The sequence below is a fragment of the Oreochromis niloticus genome, linkage group LG2, assembly GCF_001858045.2.
Source record: "Oreochromis niloticus isolate F11D_XX linkage group LG2, O_niloticus_UMD_NMBU, whole genome shotgun sequence".
In the NCBI taxonomy this organism is placed as follows: domain Eukaryota; kingdom Metazoa; phylum Chordata; class Actinopteri; order Cichliformes; family Cichlidae; genus Oreochromis; species Oreochromis niloticus.
Window position 1 is genome coordinate 34,713,275 of NC_031966.2, and position 16,116 is coordinate 34,729,390.

The 16,116-nt window shown below is 39.4% G+C and overlaps 1 long non-coding RNA gene across 1 annotated transcript; it reads right to left on the reverse strand.

Annotated features, from left to right (window-relative positions):
• Nucleotides 1-11,107: 11,107 nt before the first annotated feature.
• Nucleotides 11,108-15,830, reverse strand: LOC102076463 (uncharacterized). Its single transcript, XR_266726.4, has 3 exons — nt 15,070-15,830; nt 13,231-13,317; nt 11,108-11,695 (listed from the first exon to the last, which is right to left on the reverse strand). It is a non-coding gene; the product is annotated as an uncharacterized LOC102076463 (long non-coding RNA).
• Nucleotides 15,831-16,116: the final 286 nt, after the last annotated feature.

Below are 16,116 nucleotides of genomic sequence, written 5' to 3' on the forward strand. Positions count from 1 at the left end.
CATGCATTTTTATTGCTATGTAGATGATGCCCCTCTTTATTTAGCCATGAAACCAAATGGCACATAATAATTAGTTAAAATGCAGGAATATCTTAAAGACATAAAAACCTGGATGACTTATAATTTCCTGCTTGATCTTCAGAGTAAACTGAGGTTATTACAGCTTAGATCACTTTGCCCTCAGATGCTCAGGTTCCTACAGGCTTCAGCTTTCAGCCCCCTCTTCTGTGCTTCCAGTTTGGATTTTGGGACACAAACAACTGCTTTATTTAAGGATTAGCTTTAACATTTTACTTTTTGATAAAGCTTATAGTTAGGGCTGGATTAGGTGACCCTGACTCATCCCTAAGTTACACTGCAATAGGCCTAGGCTTCTCGGGGCTTCCCATGCTGAACTGAGCGTTTCTTTCCCACTGCCACCAAGTGCTTTACCTTACAATATAAAGTATCTTGATTGTGTTTTAGAACTATATATACTTAAAATTAATGGAACTAAAATAATAACTTCAAGTTAATAAAACTCAGTGTTAGTGTACTAATGGACTGTAAATGCTGGATGTAACATCACCCATTAGTTAATGATGTCCCGTTGTGAGGCCCTAAGCGGAGCATTTTGGTGTTCAATCTGAACAACTGTGGCACATTGTATGCTGTTAGGGTAGTGACTGTCAAAGCTCAGCCTAAAGCATACCCTGCTCTTTTTTTTGGCTCTAATGGGGACTATAATTTACAAAATGAGCTCATGTTGTATGCTTGAAATTAGCAACTGGGAGCATAAACTCATCAGGACACCGTTTACCGAGTTCACCCAAAAGGGAACTGAGGGCTCATTTTATCCTCTACCACTGGATTTCTATTTACAACCAATTAAAGCAAGTGGCAAACTAAACAAGTAGTTTGTTGCAGGCAGGCAGAGTTTTTGCTGTAACCTGTCTTTAATTAAACAGCACTGTCGCTATGTAGACATATTTTCTTCACTTGTTAAATCGGTGGTGTCATAACAGTGTCTTATTGGCTATTTCCTGTGAACTTCATGAGCACTGCTGCTTTCAACTCAGTTCACTGTCCTGGTTATATCTCTGCTTCTTCACTGCCTCTGTGTGTTTGTGGGTGTGTTTGAGTCAAAGAGAAGAGCCCAGACTTTGATGATAAAGTTCCCCTGTGATCATAGTGTCATCACTGTTTTAGTGTTGTCTGCATTTTTGTTAAAATAATAGGGGCAGTTCTAAAATGTTATTTTAATTTTATAGATTGGTTCTTATGTAGCAGTTTTCTGTTGGCGTTATACTAAAGCCTCATTCACCTATTCACACACTCATGTTTTTTGCTTTCTGTCACACTTTGATGAATGCTTTGAAGCAACTCGGGTTTGAGTATCTTGCCCAAGAAAACTTGGGCATATTAACCATCTGATGACAAAATTTACATCACCAACACCCGAGTGGACCTTACCACACTCAAGCATCGATTATACGTTCAATGTACGTAAGTCATACCTAATAACATATAATGGCTATGAATCAAATCCTGTGGAAACACTACAGTCACACGTTTGTTCGTTTATTCACAGCACAGCATTTTAATCCGGTCTGGATGTTGTCTGGGTCATTCCAACATCTCGATTCTTTTCTTTTTCAGTCCTTTTGTTTTAGATTTTCTTGGGATCATTGTCATGATGTATGACTCAGTCTTTAGCTGTCAAACGATGGCCTCACACTTCACTCTAGAATACTTATTTTCTTCTTTAAGTGCATATGACTAGCAACACCTGGCTGTTACTTACTAGTGAGTTTCTATAGAATGAAGGGTATTAGTTTTTCCACAGGATTGGCCAGAGTCCCGTAAAAAGTTCTATTTCACATATATCACTTCTTCACTCTGTGTCACTGTCATAAGTCTGTCTGACAATACCTTTAACAATGATGCCTGATAATGTTGAATCTTATGTTGAATAAGATTTACAGCTTTACATCCATTTAAACAGTCAGTACGGAAGCACTGAAGCCAAAGAACCCTCTGCTGGCTTTGACGAAACAGCATTTGATGCATGGGTTGAAACTCATTCAAGATCTCCTCTGATGCTGTCAGAGTGTTTTGATTAAAAATAATATTCAAATGTCTGTTGTCCACAGAAAGCTACTTTAATCAGAATGCAGGGATTGCTGCTCTCTATCATGAATTTGCGGCTAGTTGGGGCGATTCCAGTTCATCACTCACAAACAAAATATCTGCCACGCATACACCCAGAGCATTCTTGCCATATGCATACACCAACATTTTATAATCAGTCATAGTGTGGAAAGAGAGAGAGAGAGAGAGAGAGAGAGAGAGAGAGAGAGAGAGAGAGGAAAAAAGAAATACAATGTTGGCGTTTTTTCTCAAACCCTGAGCTCCAATCAGATTAGAGTAAAGATCAAAGAGAAGCCATCACGTTTGTCTGCACGGGGCCTGCCTCTAATTTACCTCCGAGCGCAAGTAATAATCACACATATTCCATTTCTCCCTCGTCTTTTATTCTTGGTTGATGTCTCTCTTAAACCTGTTTTGTTATTTCCTAACAGTATTCCTTTGCATGTTTTCTTTCCCATCCTGCCTGTTTGTCGCCATTACTTTTAAGTGCTCCCCTCCCCTCCTGTATTATCTACCAGCTCTCTCTTCCTCTTGTTCTGTTTCTTTCTCCTCCTCAGTCTCTCAGATCTTTTTAAGCTTCAACAACAGTAAACAATTCTTTTGTTGCCTGATCCAATTAAACAGCTTAAAGTTCCATTCTCCTCTGTGGCGAGCTAACAACACTCCCCACTGTGTATTCTGCAAATCTTAGAAAAACCCAACTTCGATGGGAGATAAACTGGATCTGTTTGTTTAAAAATATCAAGAATTAGAAATCTATTTGTTATCACTGTGCTGAGGCATCATCATCATCATCATTATAATCAAGTTCTTTTCAATAAATGCATTAAGCCACTAAGAGATGCAGATTCCAAAAAATGTTGCTGATTTATGGAAAAGTAACCCCTAAGACCCAAAAGGCTCCATTACTCTTAATGCTTATGTTAAGATACTCTTTTCCTCTTGTGGTTCTGTTTGATATCAGTGGGATGTACTAAGAGGATATCCTAATATGGTCATCTCAGCCTTTTTACCAATCGGATGAAAGTTTGCTTAATGGGTGGGTGAAGCCAGCTCAAATGGCTCGTTCCAGGCTTTGGATGAATTATGGACCTGCTTCAAGGCCCAGTCTAAGATAAATAGGGATTATTTTGAACTGTGAATCATATGGTCCTACTTTAGTAGACGCCAAGGATAAAAATGTGAAGTGGAAAATGAGTGTGCTGTAATATCCTCTTAAGAAGCTGAAGTGTCCATTGGTGGATACACAATATGCTTTACTCACATATTTTTTTATAGTACTTTGTATTTGGCATAATGATTTAAAAATAAGAAAAAACAAACAAACAAAAAAAATTAGTCTTTTTGCACAACTGGAGAAATATTGCAATGAGTCATCGTTATTCGAGTTGTAAATAGTGTAAATGTTAAGGGAGATGCAAAAATGTAAAACTCTAATAATATAATACTATAATAAGAAATCAGCAGTAAATTTATTGTTTATTTATTATTCCATGATACTGTAAGACGTAAAAATCCAAGATGAAGAAGTTCCAAATACTTCAGATACAAGGCAAGCAATGCTAATTAGCAGCTGTGCTAGCAGGAAACCAATAATAAAGCAATAATTGATCCTGGTGGTATCTACAAATTGTCGTAAAAAAATACATCAACAAACAGTTTCCAAGGCAACAATGCAAGTGGAAGAATTTACACAAAAAAGCAGAGTTATGCTGCGCCTCATGGATATGTGTTCCGAACAATGATTTGGTAACATAAGGGCTAAATAATGCTACACTATGTTGCCAGAAGTATTCACCCTCCCATATAAATTGTTGAGCTCAGGTGTTCCAATCACTTCCATGGCTGCATGTGTATAAAACTAAGCACCTGAACATGCAGACTCTTCTACAAACATTTGTGAAAGAATGGGCCGCTCTAAGGAGCTCAGTGAATTCCAATGTGGTACCGTCATAGGGTGCTACTTGTGCAACTAGTCCAGTGATGGAATTTCCTCTCTACTAAATATTCCTTAACTGTAAGTGTTATTAAAACAAATTGGAAGCAACTGGGAAAAACAGCAACTCATCCACAAAGTGGTAGGCTACGTAAAATCACAGAGCTGGGTCAGCAGACAGCAGACATTTCTGCAGAGTCAATTGCTACAGACCTCCAAACTCCATTATCAGATTAGCTCAAAAACAGTGCATATAAAGCTTATTACAATCAGTTTCCATGGCCAACAAGCGGCACCAAGGCTTACATCTCCAAGTGATTGCAAAGTGTCGGATACAGTGGTGTAAAGAATCCAGCCAATGGGTTCTGCCTCTTAGTTCCGGTAAAGGAACTCTTAATGTTTTGTCATACCAAAACATTCTGGACAGTTTCATGCTCTCAGCTTTGTTGGAACAGGTAGGAGATGCTCCCTACCTGTTCAAACATGATTTCATACAAGTGTAAAAAGCAAGGTCGAGTTTGGTGTGGAAGAACTTGACTGGTCTTAACTTAACCCAAGAGAACATCTCTGGGATGAGTTAGAGCAGGGACTGTGAGCCAGGCCTTCTTGTTGACTGACCTCACAAATGTCAATATTCTGCTGAAGACCAAGAGTAAAGAACCAAAAACAAAGTAGAAATACAGACAATATGAGAGAAAGCTGCACTAACCAGACAACACCCAACGAGGAAGAAACCTCCAGCAGAACCCGGCTGAGGGTGGAGCAACCACCTGCTGTGACTGGTCTGGAGCAAGGGGAGGGGCATAAAAGAACATAAGAGTAAAAAAATCTCATTTGATTTAGTGTACTAGTCATTATTCATCCATCCATCCATCCATCCATCCATCCATCCATTCTATCCCAGCTGTCATAAAGCGAGAGGTGGGATGAAATATTGGACATTTATCCAGTATTTCACAGGGCTTGCTTATCCTGCTTGTGCTAACTCTGTTTAATATGTTATTTTCTATCTTGGAGCTTACCCCAAAACATGACTGAAAAATCTCTTTTCCAAACCACTGCAAAATGTTGTTCTTTCACCCAGCACATACGGTACTGTGCTGGTAAAAGGTTTTATTATTAAGGCCAAGATCCAAGCAAAATCCTTCTCAGTATAACACTCTCTGAACTCTTCATGTCCTCCACTTTTCTCTCACTTTCTGCACTATGAGGCCGGAGGTCAGTATCAGAGAAAAAAGGATTGGTTGAACTGGAACAGATTGAGTGTTTTTGTACTGAATCTGAGCTTTTCAGCTAAAAGCAAGGCCAAGCTTTCATTTTTTTCAACAATATACTCAAAGATTATCTTGTGGATACAAAAGCTAGCTCATCAAGACCACTTGAGCAATAACAGAGGAATGGAGTTAAGAACAACGCAGCAAATACTCACTGAAATACCGGCTGCATGATGTAAACGCCACCAACTTGACTGCATATCAAATTAAACTCTATGAATAAATGACAAAAGCAACGTTATTTGTTCACGTTATACTTTCAAACACTCCTACTGGTACTTGTACTTAATAATATTCTGCCAAGAACATTTTCCTTCTAATTTATAGATGAAAAGAAACGGTCAGTCTAGAGTTCAGTCAGCTATTTTTCCCTATAATGCAAGGTTCAAAGTAATGCTGTAATATATTACAGTGGATGGCAACCTTGGGTCTCAAAAGCATTATAGATGAGCTGACACAAGCTGAAAAATATATTGAACAGAACCAAAAGTTTCATGGCCAGTTTCTTTAGCTGGACTGGTGTGTTGCTTTCTAACAGAGATAATTCCTGGACAGTGTCATCCTGAGACAAATTTGATCGAATCAGCCAGTGAGTTGGAGAATCACCTATTCTAACCTACGTAATGTTGTAAAAATATATATCAGCATATGCTTTCCTACTTGTGTGAGAATGATGTAGATTTTAAAACTCAATCTATGAGTAAGATCCCAGTTTACTTCATGTGAGGCATTTGAAAGAATTTTGATATTTTAGTCAAAACAGATCAAATCTACTCCTTTTTTCCTTAAGCTTGTAATTGCAAGTGTATTATATTTAATGCATGAGTTTTTGAGAATTTTTTATTCCTAATCCCATTAAGCCAGCAGCCATGACCTTTATTAATTGACTAAAGTCTTGACTATGGATTCCCAAATCAAGTTCAAAATACAAACCAGCAAACTGAAGTCTCAGGTTAGGATCTAATACAAGGTGAAGTGAACAAAACTCATGTTTAAAGCCAATAATGCTCAGTTCAAGATCAGGTCAAAACTAATAAATTCAGTAAGCCCCAAATCCAATCCAACACATTCTTAACACATCATAAAATTATCTGTTGTAACCAATAACAACAAGTTACAGTTAGATGTGTGACATCACTGGTCATTGTTACAGTTTTTCTCCAAAGAGATCAACAAAAACTATAAAAAACTGTCCCCAACTGATTGCTCATGAGGGTTGTTGGATTGTTGGTTTTCTCTGTGTATTTTCTCTTCCTTACAACATAAAGCACCTTGAGGTGACTGTTGTTGATTTGACACTATATAAACAAAATTGAATTCAATTAAACCGAAAAAATACTGTACTCTAATGTCCTCCACTGCCACCAAATTTCCGTCCAGTAGAGCATTCTTGGATTGTGGCTGGATGGGAAATTTGGAAGAGCCACTAACAAATCTGCAGCAACTGTGTGACGCTATCGTGTCAACGTGGAAGAAAACCTGTGGGAGTGAGGTTGTGTTTCCAGCATGTTGTGCCACAAAGAATGAACACAGCTCTCAAGGCAAATGGGTCCAACCTTTTACTGGCAAGGTCCACCTAATAAAGTAGTTTGATAAGTGCATATTTATAGTATATGCTTCTGTGTAATTAACAGAGCCCTAACATGCACAACAATAGGTCCTGTAATTCTGTTAGTTTCATCTTAACCTCTTCTGAGAACATGTGGTTATCTCTGCTTTCAGTTTAAGGGCAGTTTCACTGATGGTGTTACCGGCCTTGCTCTTTCATTCACATCTGACAAAAGTCTGAAGTATTTTGATTGAAAACACGAATACAGTGCTTGACAGTATTCAGGACAGTGAGCGATCTAGTGCTCAACGAAAGTACAAACTGATTTGATGTGTTAGAGTAGTGACAGTGACTTTTTTCTGCTGTGATAATTGCACCAAATCGATCGAGAACAAATACAGTTGTGAGTAAATATTAATTCAGCACAGGAGGTTTAAATGGTGGGTGGTCAGGTGGGTATGACCCTATTACTGTAGGAATATCCAGTCATATAGTACCACGAGTAAAAGTGAACACTTTTAACACACCCAAGAAAAGGGGGGCGGGGGTGTAGAGGGAGGATAAAGCAGTGAAGGGGAGAATGAGGTAAAAGGCATCATGGAGAAACAGAAGAGAAAAAAGGGACAGAGCAATGAAAGAAATGTTCAAATGTTACAGTGCAGGGATGGTGGTAAATATGAAGAAGGGAGTGGGAAAGAAAGAGAGAAGAACACATGGAGGAAGAGGAAGTAAACATGAGAGAAATGACAGAGGAAGAGATGCTGGGAAAGACAAACTGAACTGAACAGAAAACACAAAGGCTGGACTATAAATGAACCTCAAAGTTATAAGAAAGGTAAAAAGGTAAGAAAATAGTCGATAGATGGGAGGAGAGCTGCAGGATGGAGTGAAACAAGTGGAATAAAAAGTGGGTGAGAACAAACAGAATGGCGAGGAGACTGCAACACGGAGGAACGCCGAGGCCGGTTTCGTCACAGGGTTCCGGAGAGTTGAGATAAAAGCACTTTAGCGGCCGGCTCCAGATTAGATCTGTCACTGTCACCTTGGTTCTCAGTGTCTCAGGTTTGACTGTGACAGGGAAGGAAGTGCATCCTGCTTACTCCAGGGTTTCATCATATCCAACACGGAGTTCATCTGTGACCATCAAACATGTGTGTCAATCCAACACAACACAGGTGAACAATACTGAGATTATCCCGGACAAAGCAGATGGAAAACAAAAAAGAAGAAGACAAAAATTAAGTTTGGTAATAATAATTAAAAAGCTACTTTCAGCTATTCCTTTATTCACATTCCCTCAATGTTCAGGTAGATTTTTACATCAGATGCCCTCCCTGACTCAACCTCCAAGGAATTTGCATCTCCTGCTGAGATCAAACCAGGGAGCCTTCACGTGTCAGACCACTGCAGTCTGAAGCCACCACAGAAATGATGGGAATGAAATCCCAAAATTCTTAAACAAACAAGACACAGTCCTCGAAGGCAGCTCACTCTCTGAGCAGTATTTACTTTGAATGGAATTTTATACTTTGTAGTGCTATAAGACTTAGAAAGATATACAACATACATAAAACATATGTGGGAGTTGATAATGGACATAACTCAAGTTTATTATATATTATATAATATTATTGTATAATGTTATACTAAAGTATACTTCAAGATAACTAGGCAGCTCATTCTCTTTCTCTTGACAATACTTTCTTTAACGAGAGAACACATTTTGTGGTCAACTTTAAAGAAAGGAAAAACAGGTGAAAGTGAGGTCAGAGGTCATATGTTTTTAATCTTTATACAGTGCTTTCTATATGTCAGCAATACACACCACATTGTAAGAATGATTATATTAGTTAAGTAATTTTTGACCAATAAATCAAATTAAGTTGACCTTGGAGACTTTGGTGGATGTGAGCCAAAGTTTAATGGATTTCTAACATGACACCGCTCGACACGTCTGCAGAGTTTAGTCAGAAATCATTCAGAATCGTGTTTATAGACGGAGTGACGAGCACGCAAACGCTACCAACAACCAAATCTCCTCAGAGGAGGTAATGAAGCAATAACTGTGAGATAATTAAAGGACAGGATTGTGTTTATGTTCATGAGCTTATGAGCTTTAGGCCTTTGATGCTGTCTATTCCAGGGTGGTAGGACTCAGTGATGTACAGGAATGTTATGGAAAACTGAAGAGCAGACAGCATTTGTTGGGAAAAAAAGAACAAAATGTGAAACTTTCAATTGGAATTCTAACAAAGAAGAAAATCTAGTTAAATGTAAAAGCAGTTTTGTTGATAATGTGTCCTCTGGGTATGATGACTGCAAGGGTTAACCATGGAAACACATAGGTGAGGAAGCATAATTGTACCTGTGATTCAGTGGGTACTATCAACCGTACTGTTTGCTTGCATCAGACATCATGTCACACAGTTTGGTTTACAATGAGAGGAAAACATTTCACAGCATAACATTTTTGTCCAAATTTCCCCAAGTGCTTTCTTCAATAAGACAGGATTTTTAACGCAATGTTCCTGATCATACGGTTTTTCTTTAAAAAGCAATTTCAGGGAATAGTATGGGCTGAACCACTTTTCAAAGGTGTGTAGGGGGGTAATGTTATGAATACACTCATATTTCGAATTCATATTCAGCTTATTTTAATTTAAAAAATTGTCAAATAAAAAACTAAGGTGCACTAGAAGATTATGTCACCAGAGTAGATCCACCACAGTTTTGGTGTGAGAAAGCATCACACCAAAAATTAAAGAACATCAGTTTAGGCTTGAGAAAAAGAATTGTTGATGCTAATGAAGCAGGAGCATTTCCAAATTCCAAGAACTGGAGTGACCACGATTACCAGAGAGCTATGCTATCTTTTCACTATACTAATGCTGGAGAAACCACTTTGAGCAAATGCTAGGTTACATTTAACCACATGTTAATCAAACATACTTTGAGAAAGGGTGGCGTTACCTTTCAATTCAGAAAAGTAATGCACATGGAAAATAACAATCTTCATTTTCTGTGGTCGTGACTGATGTCTGATGTATTATCGTATGATTCAGAGAGCACAAAGCTACAGCCTTCCTCAGGAGGCTCATGACAGTGTTTCTTGTAGACTGTGAAAACTTCTCAAGAACAGCTCAACGAACCTGACACAGAGTCAACCAGGCCTCCAAACACCCCAGATTCCAATCCAATCAAGCGGTCGCATGTTGCAGGAACAAGCCGAATCCACTCGGGCTCCAACAATCCAGCCCACAGGACCAAAGGGATCAGAGCATTATCAACACAGAAAACCACGAGAGACCTGATGTTCATGCCTCAAAATGTCAAAGTTATTTTGGCTGCACAAAGGGGAACTACACAATATAAGCAGGTGTCTTCACTGTAACTTATTGTGTCACGTGACTCATACACATTGAGATTTCAAAAGAAAGTGAAACAGTGACTCCTCTAAACAAAGAGTATGGAATGCAGCCCACTTCACACTGCATCGTTTCATTGTTCTGAGAAACATTCAGCTAATAATTCTGCAGGTTTTCGCCTTTATGTGTGTAGCCTCCATGTAGTAAAGTGTGCATATTTCTCGGCTTGTAACACGGTGATAAATGCACAGAGATGACATAGTGGTAGTTTCATGGCCTCATTTGCTCCTTTGCAGTGAGAGTATACAAACAGAGCAGGCTGCAAATATGCCACAGTCTGCTCTCACTTATGCACTTCTCAACTCAAAGTAAAGTGTTTTTCTTTTTCTCTGCTTCTGCAACAATTAAATTTGTTTGCAGGAATCATTAGTTTTATCTCAAGCTGGTGACACGGCACACAATTTATGATTGCACTGCTGCAACGATTTCCCTTGCTGAGCGTGTGATATATAATATTTACAAAATCAAGTCTAATTATTTTAATTATCAGCTCACAGCCTAATCCAATAAAACAACGTCTGCACCTCATTCACTTGACACAGTCAAATGGGCACCATACTGCCACAGAAAGTAATTTAGAGCCTTTTTTGAAACCAGGACACCGCCGTTGTCACATTTACACAAAAATATGTCAACAGCGTACCATAACACTGCTGTGAAGTGTCAACTTTCTTTCATCACTGACTGTGGAGCAAGCATACAAAATATGAATAATCTGTGTAAAAAACGCAAAGGTAGAAACTGAAGCAGTTAACTGATAATCAATAGAGAAAACAGCAACAACGTGTGGGTTTAAATATTTATTTTGAGGTAGACGATATACAGATGCAGTGCTTGTGGCAAGCTCGTGGCATTAGGGCAACAGTGACTGTGCATTCATTATTCAAGGAAGTGCTGAGACTACACTAGGTATAGAGCATTTTCCCTGTCTTGCTTACAGGCCCACCATGCAGGCCTGGGGCATTGTCCTCATTAGGAATTCTGATGGCCTGAGGAAATGAGCTTCTAGTGAGACTCTTTGTCTGGTCTTCAGGCTTCATTTCCCACACCACAGCTGAAGAGAGAGGCCACTGCTAAGGTGCTTTGTGTCCTTAATATTTTTCTTTGCCTTGGGCCTTTATCACCTCATATAGAGCCAGCTCCATCAGATTTGAGTTGCATTTAGCAAACTGCGCCATCATCTACTGAGTGTTGAATCCATACTGCGAACTGGCACTCCTCAAAGGGACACCTTTGATGGTGTATATAGTTTTGGAGTGCAATCTGGAAGTCCTTCAGACGTCTAAAGACTGGGATAAAAGTAATTCTTGGTCCTTTTTTTCCTCCTGAGATCAGTGGCAGGCTCCTCTTATGTTGTTCAACCAAGCTGGAACCTCAAGGGCTAAAAAATGAACTGGAAATAAATAAACTGCAGAAGTTCCAACAGTTGGGAAAAGTGGTAAAGTTTTACATTAGTGCAGTTCCTTAAATGGCCACTCGGGCTACTTTCAAAAAGTGAGTCAGTACTTAGATTCCCACATTAAAACTTTACAACTGTAGTTTTTCTCTCTGTAGCCTGTCTTTCCTGTCTTTTCAACAATATGCTTTAAGTTCTGCATTATTATGTGAACTGGAACTCCTGATTTTCCATCTCCAGCATTTTAAATCCATTTATCTCCAGCTTATGTGAGTGTAATTTTAGTATAAATATATGTGTGTGTCTGTGTGATACACTAAGCAGAGTGTCACATCTTGACTTGTGCCTCTGAAGAAACAAGATAGCCGTGATAGCATTTTTCTCGCTCTAGCTGATGTTCAATAGGATGCTGTTGTCTTGGTAACATTATGGCAGGCTCTTTACCCCTTGCACTATTGGAAACTAAGTGGCGTTTACGTACTTAGCTGCCATGCAGCGCTGTCAGGGAGGCCTCTGACGAATAAAAAAGACAAACAACCTTCCCTCAAGAGAACCTAAACAGCTGTAGTAAGCTGTCTACAGCAGCAGGCGTACCAAAATCTACAAGAATTTGTCTGTTTTTACAGACCTCGAACCCCCACCCAGATGTCTCCAACATCGTGGAGCTGATGTAAGACTACATAGAGAGAGAAGCCTTAAATCAATATGCTCACATGATAAAAAACAAAGCAAAACAAAAAGCACAGCCAGTATATCTAAACAGCTCTGGGGTCCTTGTGTTGAAAACGAGATACAAATATGTTTGTAGCATCTGGGGACTGCCTGTCAGAAAGTCTGTGTAGTTTATGATAATCTCCTTCCTACTTTACAGGTACACAGAATGAAGGGAATGGCATAAATGATGAGTGTGTCAGAGCTGTTAACACACTAATGGTTCTAAGGTATCGGCCACTATGGAGCAGTCTTTGCAGTCATATATAAAGCAATTTGACTGTTCGATCTCTTTGTAGCCGATAGATTTTTTGCAATAATGCACATTCCAGGCTCAGGTTATATCAGTAACCCACTATTATACTTACCACAGTGTGAATTTGTTATGTTATTAATTTTGCGATTATCAACAGGCATTTCTAATGAAGAAACAGCCATCAGTAATGCCTCTTGCAAATTCCAAAGCTGCAAAGTTTCTGGTCCCGACATTGCCGGCTTTCTTTGCTGTGCATACACCCCTTCACTTCAGACACCTCTGATGCTGCCTCCCTTTAGCCTCGGGTGATCAACTGTCCTCTTTTCCCTGGACATGTCCACTTTTCGCGTTCTGTCCAGGGGAATTTCCAAGATTGATGAAAATGTCGGGGTTTTTTTACAGGCCTACAGAGGACCCATATGTGTGACATCATCCTCAAACTGCTGCTTTGTGAGTGGTTGTTCTGCGCTCACAGATGCTCCTCTTTTTTGGAAATCAAAATATGGTCACCCTACTTTAGCCACGTTTATGTTTCTGTAGTAGCTGTACCTACGTTTCCATGCATCTTGGTGTTCATCAGTTTCCTGTTTGACTATGGGAGTCAGAGAAGGGGATGACTCCCAGCTTCCAGTTTCTTCTTCTGCAACATAGAACATCAAGTCTGTCCGCTCAGAAGAAAATTTATTATGAATGACAAACACAGAAAAAGAAATAGAGGAACAGTAACTGCTGCATGATGTGTTGTGGATAGTGGATAACAGTAATGTATTCTGCACGTCTTCAACTTTACTCCTCTGTAGGGAGGTACAGTATGCCTACTTAACTATGTCTAGCCTTGCAGCTATGAAAGCCATAATTACAGCTGATCTGAACCTGTCAGGCTCATTGTTTCTGTGATGGCCAATTGCTGAGCAAAGTACTAACGGTGTTTTATCAGCTGAACAATATGCAGCGGTATAAACTGAATACAAACCCATCACAAAGTGGTCTGCACAGCTCCAGATTTCCTGGACTATACTGAGCAGTGATGATTTGGCAGACTGCTATAACCGAAGTACTGAAAGCTGAGACATAACAACCCCTTTTTTAAACAGCCATAAAGTCTTTGTCGAGGGAAGAGGAGGCGAGCATAAGGTCAAGATTCACCAGTGCATTTCAATGTGACACCAAGGACTCTTTCACAAGCGTCCATGTTACATCCATGTGAGAATTCGAGACCTATGTCACTGTGGCCATCACACAGCACAAAACAGCAGCACTCTAAAAGGACACCGTGTACGTACTAGTGAGAAGCCAGCACTTGTTTCTGCACCGGGAATGAAAAAGATTTCAGTAGCTCTCTTTGGCAGCGCAGGCTTTTCTTTAGATTCGACTGATTATTTCAAGTTTTCAGGTTTCAAGACTCTGAAATGTCAACTATTACCAGAAAACACGTGAAGGCCAGTTTTCACTTGAGGAGGAAGTGAATGTGTCACTCATTTGTGACCATATCATCACAAAAACAGCAGAGTGCTTGTAGACTTCAGTTAGCAGATGAAGTCAAATCAACATGGATGTAAGAATATGTTTACTTACTACTTTACTAAATTTAAATGAACTTTAACCAATGTGATTCATTTATTTTTGACCTTATGTCAGAAATAAAAAGCCAACAATAAAAATGATTATGTCCACTGATGTAAATATCAAACATGGTAATGCATCTACAAGAATACAGTAGAATACTTTCCTCATCTCTTTATAGACAGCAGTGCCCAGTGACCATCCGAGCTTTATGAGGGCTCGTTTTGGAAGATGGCCTCACTCTTCTCGTAAAGGGCAAACACATCATTATCTATGCTGTTCTTAATTTTCAAAGTGGCAAGCAGTAGATTATATATTGCAACTCTGGCTTCTGAGCGGTTAAGTAATAATATGTCTGATATTATGGAATTCTAAAATTATGACAAATGAGAGGATTATAAGCTACCTCCTCAATGATACAGTCTCGAGAGACTTTCATCATGGCATCCCTCACTCAGAATTTTAAGGAGCTCTCAGACGAGTGATGTGAATTGCTTTTGGCCGAGTGATGGTGCACTTTTGTCAGTGATCTCGATCCAAAGATCTCCATCTGTGGGCAGTGGGTCCAATATTACTTAATTATCTTTTAGCTGTCCCAACAAAAAAAAGAGCTCGACAGCTGGTGTTTTGATGAAAACTTTTTCAAATACACCCAAAAGAAGACAAAAGCAAGTTTCACAAACTGTTTTTTCATCTTACAAGGGACAAATATTTCGTATCTTTGTCATATTAACCTGTAAAAGAATTTAGTTAGAGGCCAACACATCTCTGATTATCTCTGGAATATCACTTTTGGTCAATAAAATCAAAAAATGCTTGATTAACTCACATGTTAATGTCAAAGACTTGTCCCCTCAACCGATTAGCCAACTTGGAACTCCAAGGGGGCTGAAGCCTGTCCTAGCTCTCACTGGACAAGATGTAGCTCATATCCTGGACAGATCTCATCCACTTGGGACGTTAATTTACTGACAGCTTAGCAGGTGATGTCTCACAAAACTGACATAGTTGTGATTGACACAGAGCTGAAGATCACGATTGTAATAGAGGCAACCCACCTGAGAAGGTTAAGTTCAAACTGTTGCCAGTGGTAATATGAGCTGGAACCCCTACACTGGGGGAAAGGCTTCAGTAGACTCACAGTTCATCTAAACTATATGTCCATCACAATTAAGTCCTTAGAACAGCAAAGGTACAACGCGAAACCCTCAGATTCCCAGGCCTAGGCGAGCTTAGCACCTTTTTTTTTAAACCAAAGTTATCTGAATTTATTTTCACATAAAGCCACATTCTCACCTACACTTTAAGTTCAATATAAAGACTTAAAATTACTTAACATGGCTTGTGTTTACTTAAATTTGTCACAGTCAGTGAATAAGACTGATGCTTCCTGCATCGACGAATATTAAATATGTAGAAGGTACCAGCAGGATGCTGATGTTTTAAAATATCCTTCAAACTCTACAGCGCTCAGCAAAAGATGAAAAGTTAAGAGTTATGAAAAAAGACTGACTGTGAAAGACAAAAGCTTTTTTTCCCTGGGTTGTCAGCAAAAAAAGCATCAGGTCAAAAGTGTAAAACTAAAGGCTGGAAAGGCTGACGGGTCCTGCTGATTAAGAGGTGAGCTGGCTAAAACCCTCTGGATTGACTGCTGGTACTCAGCCTGATTCATCAGAGTTAAGTGGGGTCAATCTTTTTCAGCTGAGATTCCATTCAGCTGCATATCAGGATCTGCAGTTTAGCTACCTGATCAAAACAGATCAACCCACACTGCTCTTGCATGGTCACAGCATCCTGGCAGAGCCACGGCCAGGTTACACTGATGCATAAAAGCAGGCAACATCCTCGAAGTGGTTTTATTTATCCCAATTCTAAT